This window comes from Eulemur rufifrons, chromosome 9 (assembly GCF_041146395.1).
Source record: "Eulemur rufifrons isolate Redbay chromosome 9, OSU_ERuf_1, whole genome shotgun sequence".
Lineage (NCBI taxonomy): Eukaryota > Metazoa > Chordata > Mammalia > Primates > Lemuridae > Eulemur > Eulemur rufifrons.
The window spans coordinates 24,790,320-24,805,344 of record NC_090991.1 but is presented as its reverse complement, the minus strand read 5'-3'; the positions used below and the strand labels follow the sequence as shown (position 1 = coordinate 24,805,344).

Below are 15,025 nucleotides of genomic sequence, written 5' to 3'. Positions count from 1 at the left end.
TAAAGTGAGTCTACCTCTTCTAGGCTTTGTAACATTATTTCAGCTATTCTCATTCAGGAATTTTGGGGAATTGTGTTAAGTGTAAAGATCAATTTGGAGATAATTGATACCTTAATATTGAGGCTTCTAATCCATGAATGTAGCATATTTCTTAATTTAGATTTATTTTGACTTTTCTTATTTTTGAGCACAAAGATTCTATTTTCTTAGATCTATTATAAATGGTAATGTTTTTAAAATTTCAATTATCAATTTTCCTTGCTAGTATATAGAGATAAAATTTATATTTTTTCCCTTAATTTTATGTGTTTCCTGCAAATTCTAGGAGTTTTTTGATAGAGTACATGAATTTTCTTCAATGACAATCATATAGTATAGGAATAGACCCAATATGACTTCTTCCTTTCCAATCTACATGCCTTTCTTCCTTTTTCTTTACTTAATGCATTTGCTGAGGCAAACAGGAATGGTGAAAAGAGATAGCCATCCCTTTTTCCATGTCTTAGGATGAAAGCATTCAATCTTTAAGTATGACATTATTTGTAGCTTTTTGGTAAAAGCCCTTTAGGAAATATGCTGAGAGTTTTTTAATGAAAGAATGTTGGATTTTTCAAGTGCTTTTCTGCATATATTGATTGAAATGATTATGCGGTTTATTTTCTTTAATCTACTAATATCGTAAATTTTAACAATGATTGATTATCAAATGTTGAACAAAACTTGCATTCCTAAAACAAACCCCATTTGATCAAAATCCTGTATATCCTGTTGGATCCAATTTGTTAATATTTTAAAGATTTTCATGTCCGTGTTCCTGAGAAATATTGGTTTGTAGGTTTCTAATAATGTGTTTGCCTGGTTTTGGTATCAGAGTAATGGAGTTATCAAAGAATGAACTGCAAAATGGTCCTTATTCTGTTATTTCCTAGAAAAAACTTTGTGAAATTGTTTATCTCCCTTAAATGTTTGGTAGAAAATATTTGGGGTTTGTTTGTTTGTGACAGAGTATGGCTTTGTTGCTCCAGCTAGAGAGAAGTGGTGTCATCATAATTCACTGCTCAAGTGATCCTCCTATCTTAACCTTCCAAGTAGTTGGGACTAGAGGCGTGCACCACCACAAATATTTTCTCCCATTTTGTAGGTTGTCTATTCACTCTAATCATAGTTTCCTTGGCTGTGCAGAGGCTTTTTAATTTGATCAGGTCCCATTTGTTTATTTCTGTTGCTGCGGTGATTAACTTGGGGGTCTTTCTCATAAATTCTTTGCCCAGGCCAATGTCTAAAAGACTCTTCCCAACAACATTTTCTTTCAGAATTCTTAAGGTTTCACGCCTTAAGTTCCAGTCTGTTATCCATTTTGAGTTGATTTCTGTGAGAGGTGAGAGGTGAGAGGTGGGGATCCACTTTCAACCTTCTGCATGCATACCACATTTTCTTAATCCACTCATTAATTCATGGGCACTTGGGTTGATTCCACATCTTTGCGATTGTGAATTGTGCTACAATAAACATTTGAGTGCAGGTGACTTTTTGACAAATTGACTTCTTTTCCTTTAGGTACATACACAATAGAGGGATTGCTCAGTCAAATGGTAAATATCCATTTATTTATTTGAGGAATCTCCATATGGTTTTCCATAGAGGCTGTCCTAATTTGCAGTAACACCAATAGTGTATAGGTGTTCCTTTCACTCTGCATCCATGCTAGCATCCATTGTTTTTTGGCTTTTTAATAATAACCATTCTGATAAGGATAAGGTGATATCTCATTGTGGTTTTTATCTGCATTTCCTTGATGATTAGTCATACTGAGCATTTCTCCATATTTGTTGACCATTTGTCCATCTTCTTTTGAAAAACTTCTGTCCGTGTCTTTTGCCCACTTTTTAATAGAGTTGTTTTTTCCTTGTTCATTTGTTTGAGTTCTTTGTAAATTAATGGATATTAGCCCTTTATCAGATATATACTTGGTGAATATTTTCTCCCGTTTTGTAGGTTGTCTATTAACTCTGTTGATTATTTTCTTTGCTGCACAGAAGCTTTATTATTTAATCAAGGCCCATTTATTTATTTTTGTTGCTGCTGTATTTGCCTTTGGGGTCTTAGTCATAAATTCTTTCCTTAGGCCAATGTCTAGAGTTTTTTCTATATTTTCTTCCAGAATTTTTATGGTTTCATGCCTTACATTTAAGCTTTTTATCCACCTTGAAATAAATTTTGTAAATTTTCGTAATTACTCTTTCCCCAGTGCATGTCATTGTCTGCTTTGTAGAAGAACAGTTTGTTGCAGGTAGATGGTTTTATAGCTGGGTACTCTATTTTGTTCCATTGGTCTATGTCTCTTCTTTTACACCAGTAACATGCTGTTTTAGTTACTATAGCTTTGTAGTATAATTTGAAATCTAGTAATGTGATGCTTCCAAATTTGTTCTTTTTCCTTAAGGTTGCTTTGGTTCTTTTTCGTTCCAAATGAAACATAGAATTATTTTCTCTAGATCTGTGAAATATGAATTTTGATGGGGATTGCACTGAATCTGTATATCACTTCAGGCAGTATGGACATTTTAACAATGTTGATTCTACTGATCCATGAGGATGAGATATATTTCCATTTGTTTGTGTCATCTGAGATTTCATTCATCAGTGTTTCGTAGTTCTTGTAGAGATCTTTCACCTCCTTGGTTATGTATATTCTTAATCAGTTTATTTTCTTTGTAATTATTGTCAATGGTATTGAGTCTTTGATTTGACCCTCAACTTGACTGTTATTAAGAGTATAGAAATGGTACTGATTTGTGATATACCAATTTTGTAACCTGAGACTTTGCTGAATTTACTTATCAATTCTAGTATTCTTTTGGTGGAGTTCTTGGGATGATCTAGCTAGAAGATCGTATTGTCAGCAAAAAGCAATCTCGTCTTTCCCAGTGTGGATACCCTTTATTTCTTGCTCTTGCCAGCTTGCTCTGGCTAGGATTTCCAGTACTATGTTGAATACAAGTGGTGACACTGGGCCCCCTTTTCTTGCTTCGGTCCTTAGGGGGAATGCTTTCAACTTTTCCCCATTCAGTATGATGTTGGCTGTGGCTTTGCCATATATGCCTTTTATGATTTTGAGGTCTATTTCTTTTATATCTAGTTTATTGGCAGTTTTTATCATGTAAGGATGATGGATTTTATCAAATGCTTTTTCTATATCTATTGGGATGATCCATATGGTTTTTCTTTTTGCTTCTGTTTATGTGAAATCATGTTTATTGATTTGCATTTGTTGAACCACCCTGGCAACCCAGGGATGAAACACACTTGATCATGGTGAATTATTTTTTTTTTTATGTGCAGCGGAATTCAGTTTCCTGCAATTTTATTGAGAATTTTTGCATCTATATTCATAAGGGATATTGGCCTGTAGTTTTGTTTTTTTTTGGTACATCCTTTCCTGGATTAGTATCAAGGTGATAATGGCTTCATAGAACGAGTTAGGGAGGATTCCCTCCTTCTCAATGTTATGGAATAATTTCTGTAGGCTAGGTACCAGTTCTTCACTGTGGGTTTGGTAGAATTTGGCTATGAATCCATCTGACCTGGAGCTTTACTTTCTGGGAGAGTCTTTATTACTGTTTCAGTCTCACTGCTTGTTATTGATCTCTTCAGGATTTCTATTTCTTACTGATTGAGGCTTGGGAGGTTGTGTGTTTCCAGGAAATCTATCCAATTCCTGTACATTTTCTAGTTTATGTACATAGAGATTTTTGTACTATTCACAGATGATATTTTATATTTCTGTGGTATCAGTTATAATGTCTCCTTTTTCATTTCTGATTGAGCTTATCTGAGTCCTTTTTCTTCTATTTCTGGTTAATCTAGCTAGAGGTCTATTGAATGTGTTTATCTTTTCAAAGAACCAACTTTTTGCTTCAGTGATCCTTGGTATTATTTTTTTGGTTTCCATTTTATTTACACCTGCTCTAAGTTTTCTTATTTCCTTTCTTCTGCTGACTTTGGGTTTAGTTTGCTCTTCCTTTTCTAGTTCATTGAAATGTGACATTAGGTTGTTAATTTGTGATCTTTCTGTCTTTTTGATGTAGAGAATTAAAGCTATGAATTTTCCCCATGCAAGTGCTTTTTCTGTATTCCCTAGATTTTGACAGCTTGTGTCCCCTTTGTTGTTCCATTTGCGTTATTGTTGGATTTCCATCTTACTTCCATCATTGACCAAAGAATCATTCAGCAGCAGTTGTTTAATTTCCAGTACTCTGTGTAAATTTGAGTGTTTCCCTTGGAATTGATTTCTAGTTTTATTCCACTGTGGTCTGAGAAGGCAAATGGTATGATTTTGATCTTTTTGAATTTGCAGAGACACATTTTGTGGCCTAAGATACAATCAATCTTGGAGAATGTCCCATTGTGCTGATGAGAAGAATGTATATTCAGGAGTTTTTCCGTAGAATGTTCCGTACATGTGTGTTAGGTCCATTTGTTCTACAGTCTACTTTATGTCCAGTGTTTCTTAATTGAATTTCTGCTTTGATGATCTGTCTACCTTTGTCAGTGGGGTGTTGAAGACCATAGCAATTATGACGTTACTGTTTATTTCTTTACTTAGATTTAGTAGGATTTGCCTTAAGAATATAGGAGCTCTGGTGTTGTGTCTTCTTATTGAATTACTCCCTTTGCCATTATATAATGACCATCTTTGTCTTTTGTTTAATCATTGTTGATTTAAAGTCTATTTTCTCTGATATGAGAATGGCTATACCTGCTCTCTTTTGGTTTCCATTTGGAGTATTTTTTTCCATCCCCTTTACCTTGAGTCCGTGTGAGTCCTTATGGATTAGATGTGTTTCGTGGAGACAGCAGATACTTAGGTTGTGTTTCTTTCATCCATTCAGCCAGTCTATATCTTTTATGTGGGGCATCCTGATGAGTTTGCCTTTGTAAATTAGTTGTTCCTTTCCTCTTGCTGCTTATAGAATTTTCTCCTTCATTTTGCTGTGGCCAAGTGGATGACTATGTGTCTTGGAGATGTCCTATTTGCTCTGAATCTTCCTGGTGTTCAGTGACCATCTTCTATCTGGATATGTGAATCTCTGGCAATACCAGGGAAGTTTTCCTCAACAACTCCATCAAATAGATTTTCTATGCTTTTTGCTTTTTCTTCTACTCCCGCTGGGTTAGCTATAATTTGTATATTAGTTCACTTCACATAGTCCGATATTTCTCTGAGTGATTGTTCATCCATTTTTATTGCCCTTTCTGCATCTATGACTGACTGGGGTTAGTTTGAGAGCCCTATCTTCAAGCTCTGAGATTCTTTCTTCTTCTCTGTTTAGCCTGTTGTTGAAGTTTTCTGCTGTATTTTGAAATTTCCTAAATGATTCTTTCACTTCTAAAGTTCTATTATATCCCTTCTGACATTGTCTAGCTCATTAGCAACTCTTTCATTCTTTTCTTTGACGTTCTGAAAAAAAAATTTTTTTTTATTGGTTTTCAACTTTCTCTTCAATGCCATTCATCTTATTTGCTATCAATACTTTGAATTCCATTTCTGACACTTTGACAATTTCCTTTTGGTTGTAATCCCTTCTAAGTATCAAATTGTTTTGCTTTCATGTTGCCAGAGTTGTTTTGCTGGTTTCTTCCCATCTGAATCCTCTTCTCTCAGCTCTGGGTTGACAGGTTTGCAGCATATGTATTCTCCTTTGCTGGGAACTCTCCTAATTAGTGAGAAGAAGGAAGGGTCCCTACATGGTCCTTTTGTGGATGATTGACCCGACAGGGTAGGGGCAGACACACTGGGAGCCTGTAATCCAGCTGTTGTTTAGTCCCATTCACCTGTGCTTGTCACAGTTCAAGCTAAGGCTGGATGATCTTCATGCAGAGTGATGGGTTATTCCCCAGGTCACTGCTGGAAGTTCAGGTTGGAGGCTGGGCTAGACCTTCTCCATGGAGTCTGGCTTTTCAGCGATTGCACTGCCTGGGTGTCCCCACAGAGGTGATGGTGGCAGCTGAGTAAGGCTACCTACACAGTGGTAGTGGGCATTTCGGCTACAGGCGTTTGCTTGAACAAGGTCTGGTGCAATGGTGGCTTGAGGCTGGTATGTCCTTGTGGGAGTGTTGGACGCAGGGACAGTTCCTGCCAGGCAGCCAGTGGAAGACTTGAAGTCAGGAGCTGGCGGCAGGGTTAGAGCCTGAGGAGTGGAGCTGTGGGGCTCTGAAGCAGTGGAAGATCTTTGAGGGAGGAGCCACAGGCCCAGCAGCAGAGCTGGAGCCTCTGGGGATGGAGCTGCTGGCCTAGCAACAACAGTTACAGCTCAGAGACAGAGCCTCAGGGCCCAATGGGAGTGCTGGAGGCGGAGCCTCAAGGATTAGGGGCAGCAGGAACAGTAGACATGGTCTGGAGGCAGGGCAGGAGCTGCGTGGGGAGGGACAAGGGATGGACAGCAGCGGAGGAACCGTGGAAGTGGAGCTGACTGGGCTGGCGGCAGCATGTGGATTGCGGGGACAGGACTGTGGGGCGGGAGCCACCAGGCAGCCAAGGCTCTCCTCCTGCCCAGGTCCTGCAGAGGCAGTCGCCACAAAGCTTCCAGGTGGCATCTGTGGTGCCCTCTGCTCAAATCCTTTGTTCGGGGGGAGGGGTACTCGGCTGCCAGTCCCAGGTAACGACATAGGAGAGCGACCACTCTGCCGCTCCTTCCCCAGCCCAGCAGGGGGGCAACGCATAGATGGCTGTAGCAAGGCCAAGCCCTGTGTGCCTTAGACCTGAGAGCTCAGGAGGGAGTCAGTTGCAGTAACCCAGAATGGAAGCCACTAGGTCCTGCTGCACCCACTCGCCAGTGCAATGCAGACTCCAAACAGCTCACTGATCAGACCAGCGGTCTGAGATGGTAGGGGAGGACCCCCTCACAGCATGGGCAGCAGTGCTTGCCATGGGGGGAGAGAGGAGCCCCAGGGATTTCTCCTTCTATCCTTCCCCATGTGTGGATACTTCCCCCAGGTACCTTCTAATCTCGCAGAATGGATCATCCTGTCACCTTCTCCTTCACTCTCAATGTGCCCCACTTCTCCAGTGATTTACAATGCTCTTTCCAAGAAGGCCCATCCATAGGTGGGCATCCACCTGCAATTTTCGATCCTCTCCTTAAGAGTGGCATGCACGGGCTGCTTCTACTCCCCCATCTTGCCTGTTCACCCTAGAAACTTTTAAACCAATATTTTCTTGAAGGAAAAGGCATGAAAGAATATTACGCATCCGTGGGAAGATAAGGTAGTCATTTAAATGAAAAGAGTAGGAATATTTGAGTTTGCTATTTCTTTGGCTAATCTACAGTACAGCTCCAGTCACTACATTAGAGTAAAATATCATACTAGATCCCTACTGTCCTAGCTATTCCCAAGAGAATACATTTTTGATGATGAAAAGTGTCATTTATTATAAATAATGTAATAACTTTTTATTAAACCTAAAACAGTACATATAACCTTACCTCCCATTATACGCCTAGCTATGGTCATGAGGTCACTGACACAATTGATATTCTTTGATTATTATTTTCATTCAAACAATAAATCTCTAAGGTTAGGCATGAATGCTTTGGTGTCCTTTTGTGGACATTATTTTTTTACTTCTCCCACTTTTTTGCAGAGTTATAGAAAGTTTGAATTATCACAACTCCACTACTATCTTTTGATTTCACTTTCCCTTAACAAAATGATTTTCTGCACTTGACCAACAATTCAATAGAAATACCATTCTGACAGGAAATGGGATGAACTTACACCTATGTATTCCTCACATACTATAGATAAACTTACTACATTTTGTATCATATCAATGTTTTACATAGAATGAATATTCAAATAAAAGTCCACATTTGCCAAATAAAGACTATTATTGTTCCATATATGAATGATAATCACAGATGAACACTTCTGAATATGCTACTAGTTTTTCAAATTGCCATTAATCTGTTTAGTTACTACATAAAACCATTTCAAACTTGTAAGAAAATGTCCACTGAAAAATTATACCTTTTATCTTCTGTGTATTCTAATTCAAATATTTCCTTTTCCCATTCCTCCATGCAAATGTGGCTTCCATAATCAACCGATGAGTTTACTTTTTTTCCACAAAACTTCCAAAATAACATAAAAAATTAAGAGTGGAGAGGAAAGGAAGAAATATCTAGCATAGGACTACATAATCACGTGCTTTCTTTTAATTTATAATTTCCTCTTTTGCACATTTTCTGTTGGGGAAATAACAAGTTTTTTTTCTAGAAAACAAGTTAAAAAGCACATATACATAAAAGGAAAAACTTGTACAGAGTAAACTGTGGCTTGAGAACTATTTATGCAGCATCAGAAGACTAAACCAGACTCTGGCCTGGCCATAAACTATACCCACGCCCCAAATGAGGTGCCAAGCCACAAAAAGCATTTGCGTCATCTGGGAATACAAGGAAAATGAAGGACTTCTAATTATAGGTCCTGGAAGCGGAAGCCTAGAGTGATTAGCTGTTTAGGCACTGCTGTATGTTTATCTGGAAGCTTCCTTTCCCTCACTCTTAGCCTCAACTTTGATAGATGAGCATTAGCGTTAGAGGGTGGGGACTGAAGCTGCTGATGGTACACAGCGTTCTCCAAAATCCGAGGTAGCTGAAGACTGAACATTAAGGCTTTTGTGGCATCATAAGAACATAAGTCTTTTCAACTGGGCGTCAGCTGGTTAGCCCAAAAAGCAAAATTAAAGAGTAGCAAACCTCCATTGGGCATATGCTATAAAATCTTGGAAACACGAGTAGGTTTGTCTTCTTTGTCATATCCTATTTATAACACCTATCTAATTGTATGCACACATATGAATCAGAAGACAAATTACCAGCTATTCACACTCTCTTCCAAAAAGAGACATAAACACTGATATGCTGAATGAAACTGAAATCATTACAGGAATTCAGATGATATCCCTTATAAAAGAATTTTATACTTTGACATTAATTCTTGTGAATGTGATATTTTCCAATCAATGCCTGTATAGAACCAAATGGGAGTGGTGTGCATAGTCTGGAATAGGCATGCTTGTAGCTCTGACTTGGACAGTGCAAATGCAATATATGTAACCTAAACGTTTGCAGCTCCATAAAAATTTTGAAATTAAAAATGATAAATTAACCATAAAAAACCTGTATAGGCAGAAATTTACAATTATGTAAAAGAGTTAATAGCCAAATTTGTATACAAAAGAAATAGAATCTTAGTACTGACAGAAAGCTTTAACCTCCTCAGATGACATAAAACCATAATAATATCATAACCTATTAAAGTCTGATTAATAAAACTTTCAAGGTGACTATGAGTACTGGACAATGGTCTCAAAGTCCCCATGGGCAGCATCAACTTCTTAAGCAGCTTATAGTAGCACATTTCTTAAACTGCTTAAAAATAATGATAATCAAACTTAAGAAGGTATCTTCCATGTTAGTAGCCCAAAATATAGTTCATCTTTATCAAACGTACCACATAAAACCCTGTTAGAAGTATTGAAGAAAACACAACCAAAGGAGATGATTTGATACCTGACTGAAGTTGCATATATCCATAATCAACATAAACTAGAACAAAACCTATGATATTGCTCGTATTTGTTCCATGTGCAAAACTCTATTATAAAGTCAACTGATTTTCTAGCTCACTTTATCTTCCTAACTTGTCTATCCTATGTTTTTAGCTGTTAGAAGTGTCTTAACATCATTATGTAAATATTTATTTTCTTTCTCTTTGAATCATAAAATTTTCAGGCTTGTGAAGACATCTTTGGCCATATTCAGAAGGTTTTCTTATTAAGCATTGTAATGTTCACTGTTTTCAATAGATTTATCAAATATTTAAGGAAAGGGGCCTATGTCTGTGTGTATTATTATCTTTCCAAGTGACTAAGTTTGTTTGTCAGATCCCAGAATACTTTTTAAAACTTTCTCTTTTTTTTTTTTTTTTTTTTGAGATGGAGTCTTATTCTGTTGCCCTGAGTGGAGTGCACTGTCATCAGCCTAGCTCACAGCAACCACCAATTCCTGGGCTCCAGCGATGCTCCTGTCTCAGCCTCCCAAGTAGCTGGGACTACAGGCGCATGCCACAATGCCTGGCTAATTTTCTATTTGTAGTAGAGACAGGGTCTCGCTCTTGCTCAGGCTGGTCTCAAACTCCTGAGCTCAACCAATCCTCCTGCCTTGGCTTCCCAAAGTGCTAGTAAAACTTTAACCTTTATTAATGTATAATTTACACACAATAAATGTATTCATTTTAAGTATACAGTTTGATGAGTCTGACAAATACATACATCCATGTAACTACTACCATAAGCATGACAGAGAACATCCAAAAAAAGTTCCCTTGCATTAATTTGCAGGCCATCCCCTCCCCATCCACTTGGCCCCAAGCAACCACTGATCGACTTTCTGCCATTATGAATTAATATTGCCTGTTTTAGAATGTAAATGGAATCACAAAATACTTTCTGAACCCACTTGCTGCAAGTAACAGTTAGCTCATTCATTTATTTACATTACTAACTAGTGTTCCATTTTAAGTACATACCATAATTTATGTACCCATTCTTCAGTTGTTTCTAGTTTTTGAATATTATGACTCAAACTGCTAAGAAAGAAAAACTGGTATTAGCATTCAAGCACTACCCCCTGTTTGAATATATGTTTTTAGTTGTCTTGGGTGAATATTTAGGAGTGGAATTGCAAGGTCATATATTTCATGTTTAACTTTATAAGAAAATGTGAAACTATTTTCCGAAGTGGCTATATCATTTTACACTCGCATAAGCTCTATAACCTCACCAGCACTTGATATTGTCCATCTTTTTAATCATTTCAATGGGTATTTCTCAGAGTTTTAATTTGCCATATTCTTTGATGGTCAGTGAAGTTGATCAGTTTTTAATGTGCTTATTAGCTATTTGAATATTTTCCTTAGTGGCATGATTTTTCAATTTTTTTTCTCATTTTAAATTGCATTGTCTTTTTATCTATCTATCAGAAATTTTCTCCCAGTCTATGGAACACCTTTTCATTTTTTTAACAATATCTTCCCAAGAGGTTTTCCATTTTAATGAAAATTTTGTGTTCTGGTATCCTATCTAAGAAATCTTTTTATATCCCCAGGTCAAAAGGATATTACTCTAAATGTTTTAATTCTTTCTTTCTTTATTTTCTATTTTTTTGGAGACAGGGTCTTGTTTTGTTGCCCAGGCATGAGGGCAGTGGCATGATCATAGTTCACTATAACCTCAAACTCTGAGTAGCTGAGACTAGAGGCGCACACCACCATGCCTGGTTAATTTTTGTATTTTTTGTAGAGACAGGGTCTTGCTATGTTGCTCAGGCTGGTCTCAAACTCCTGATGTCAAGTGATCCTCCCACCTTGGCCTCCCAAAGTGCCAGGATTACTGAAGTGAGTCACAGCACCTGGCCTGTATTTTCTTTTTGAAGTTTCATAGTTTTAGTTTTCATATTAAGCCTAGTATCCATCTAGAGGTACCTTTATATTATGTTGTAAAGGAAATATTCATTATTTTCCCTCAAAGGATATCCCAGTTGTCCCAGCACCATTTGTTGAAAAAACTGTATTTAGCCTATAGAAATACTTGATATTTTTGTCAAAAATCAAATGACTGTAAGAGTCTGGACTTTATTCTAAACTCTTAAGAGTGTCTGGACATTATTCCATTCTACTCACTTACGTCCATATTTACTGCCAAAAAACTTTCTTGGTGAACTTTAGATTAAGTCAAAAGTTTAGGTGGTTTACGTCATTAAAATTTACTCATCTTTTTCAAGATCGATTTAGCTATCTCGGGTCTTTTAAAGTTCCATATAAATTTAGAATAAGCTAAAGAGGCGATTACTTTCGGTTTAAACATTCACTTTAATAAAGTTAACCATTAGTGAACAATAACACATAAAAACAGTACTAGCACATCAAGGCTAATGACAAAACATTTTTATGAAAATATGTTTTGCTCTCATAATTGAATTGTTTTTCTTGTTTATACTATGGAAGGGCACTGGGATAATAAAAATGTTAAATTACATAAAGTAAGAGAATTAAGAAGATAAGAAGTATGGTTTCGGAAGATTAATTGGACTTTACTCAGGAAAATGGTAAATGGTACAATTTCATAATTTTATATCTCAGAAGGGCCTTAGAAACAATATGCTTGATTTCAATTAACAGATGTGATAACCGAAACCCACAGACAGTGAGAAATATAAATGTAAAAGTCTAAAAATAAAAGCGTGTTAGCTTGTATTATCTATTATTATGTGCCAACACAATGTTAGGAACCCAAGATCTATAGGTAGTGACATAGTAGTATTATATACGATAACTGACCTCAAGGAAAAATTATATACAGAGAAATAGATACACACACACACACAAATAATGCTAAATTAAAGTCATGAACAATAATTGCAAAAAGGTCATAATGAAGTACACCTTGAATGGAGGTTAACAGGAATATGGCAGAGAGAAGGAACAATAAAATGAAATATTATGAAAAGCATAAGACAGGAAGCACAAATAAAAGAAGGAGAGATGATGGAATCCAATCTGTATCAAGCATATTCTTGATATGTTAGGACTACAAAATACAATTCAAAAGGTAAATTTGGAAATTTAGGAATTTCTAAAGCAATGCCATTTGATGTATTTCACAGATGTGTGAAACAGATTTTTTAAACTTTCTGGATATTGCTTATAACGATATGTGTGTGTGTATGTATGTGTGTGTGTGTGTGTGTATATATATATATATATATATATATAAATTCACCAAGCTATATACTTAAAATTTGTATGGTTGACATTATATAAGCTACAGTTCAATAAAAATGAAGATAGATGAAAAGAAAAATAAAGGTGAGGGCGGGATAAACTTGCTGGTTTTACATAGCGTGAGAGGAGAAAGGAAGAAAACAAGGTGTTAAATAGACCAGTTAGTTAAAATAGACAAGGTGTTAAATAGACCAGTAGCCCCCCCCACCCCTATAAGAAAACAAAAAAATAAAACACAGCAGTCAGGGAGGGATACATAAAAGATACAAAAACATGATGTGGGGTCAAAAAAGAGGTCAACAAGTCTCAGCTTGGCCAAATGGGTGCTCAAAGCACTATGAATTATGTATTCCATAGTACCTACATGAAAATATAACAAACATGAATCAGGATTTTAGCAGAGGAGTTCAGAAACTATGTAACTGATAATAATTGGAATGACAGATAAAGTTTCAAAAATACCTACCAAGTACTCTATTCCACATTGTGTGTCAGTTAACACATTTTCAGTATATGAGCAAATGTAGCAGACATTATCAAATTCCCAAGTGATTCTGGAAATTAAGTTTGATTACCTACCTGAGCACTATCAAAACATGACTCTGTGACTGTTTCAGAAAGAGTATATATAATGACAAAGTCTAATATAGAAACAAGATCACTGGGTAGGAAGGCATTCGTGCACAACCAAATTATATATTTATTTATTTAATGACTTCTTACAATCAAAGGAACAAAGGGAAAATCACAAAATCAATTCACTTTTAATTATTCCTAACTATTTATTATTAGTTAGAATTAGAATAATTAGTATTATTTTAGTTAGAGTTAGAATAAGTAGTATTATTTTATACTGTTGGTACTTTAAAAATTTTGTTAATATTACATTTATTAATTCTGAATACTAATTGATAGGTTTTGCCTCCCCTTCTTAGCATTCTAGATATTATCCTTTTTTATACTTCAGATAATATGTAAGAACTAATTATACTTTCATTTCATCCATGTTAAAGAGTCCATATAACAACCTTCCCTTAGTGTTTTCACATTTTCCCTTTGATATTCCATTCCTGTACACTCTCCTATCCCTCACTGCTCCCCACCAAAGGTACCTACCTTATTGTATATAATAAATTTCTCTGAAATGTATGTATCCTTGAAAAATATTTAGACTGTTTTCAGAATATTCAAAATATTTAATATATGGCAAAATATATCAATCTGAATGAGAATAATGAAACAAGCCTCACAATGAGGGCATTCCAGGGAAGAGGCAAGGGGAAGGGACAAGAAGTATTCAAGTACTTCAGTGTTTAAAAACCAGTAAGGTTGTACCAATAAAAGTTGAAATCAACATTAGCTACTTTGCATGTATGTACTCAGGTACACTTATTATTCTTTACCTTTTTCAAAAGTGCATGTGTTTATGTTGTATTTCTATTATGTCTATTGTAGACAGCTAAACTGTCACAGGTATATATGTTTACTTTTACATAGTATTCCAACATATGCACTCACATCTTCCATTAGTTCATTTACTATTAACTGAGAACCTTTGCTCAATTAACTGGGAGAGCTGCAGCAGCAGTGCTGGTGGAGAAGGGGCAGACTTCCTTACCTACTGATGGAACCCAGGGCTACATCAGGACTCTAATGGGACCTAGGCATTTTGTCTTCATGGGCCTCCTCCTCCATGAAAAAATATTTAAATTCATATTTTATGCCTGCTTTATATTTTATGACCTTCATTCTATTAACTTAAATATGTATATTAAAACAAATTAAAAGATTATGGTAGAATCCTAAAATATCATGGTTCCTAGGCACTGTACTTCATGGTTCCTAGGCACCCCTGCAAAGTTCCCTTTAACTCTTATACAACTGTAATGCCACAATGAACAGAGATCAAAGTGAACTAATTTTTTAAGGAGCAATCTATTACATGAGTAAAAGACAACACTTTATAAGATGATGAAACAAGAAAAAATACAAAATTATTATGAAAATGCACTCTTCTGATGACAAAAAAGAAAATAGAGTCTTCAGGCTGTCTTTTCATTGTTAGCGGTGTCTGGTAGTGATAAAACAGAAGCTGTCAGCTGAAAAATCTCAAACTATACTATTCTGTAAATCTGTGAGGCATTATAGATGTTTAAAAAATCAAGAGAAGGTATTT

The 15,025-nt window shown here is 36.1% G+C and overlaps 1 protein-coding gene across 9 annotated transcripts in view; it reads right to left on the bottom strand.

Annotated features, from left to right (window-relative positions):
- Positions 1 to 15,025, bottom strand: part of BCAS3 (BCAS3 microtubule associated cell migration factor) — a 555,013-nt gene that overhangs the window by 369,808 nt on the left and 170,180 nt on the right. The window lies entirely within an intron of this gene.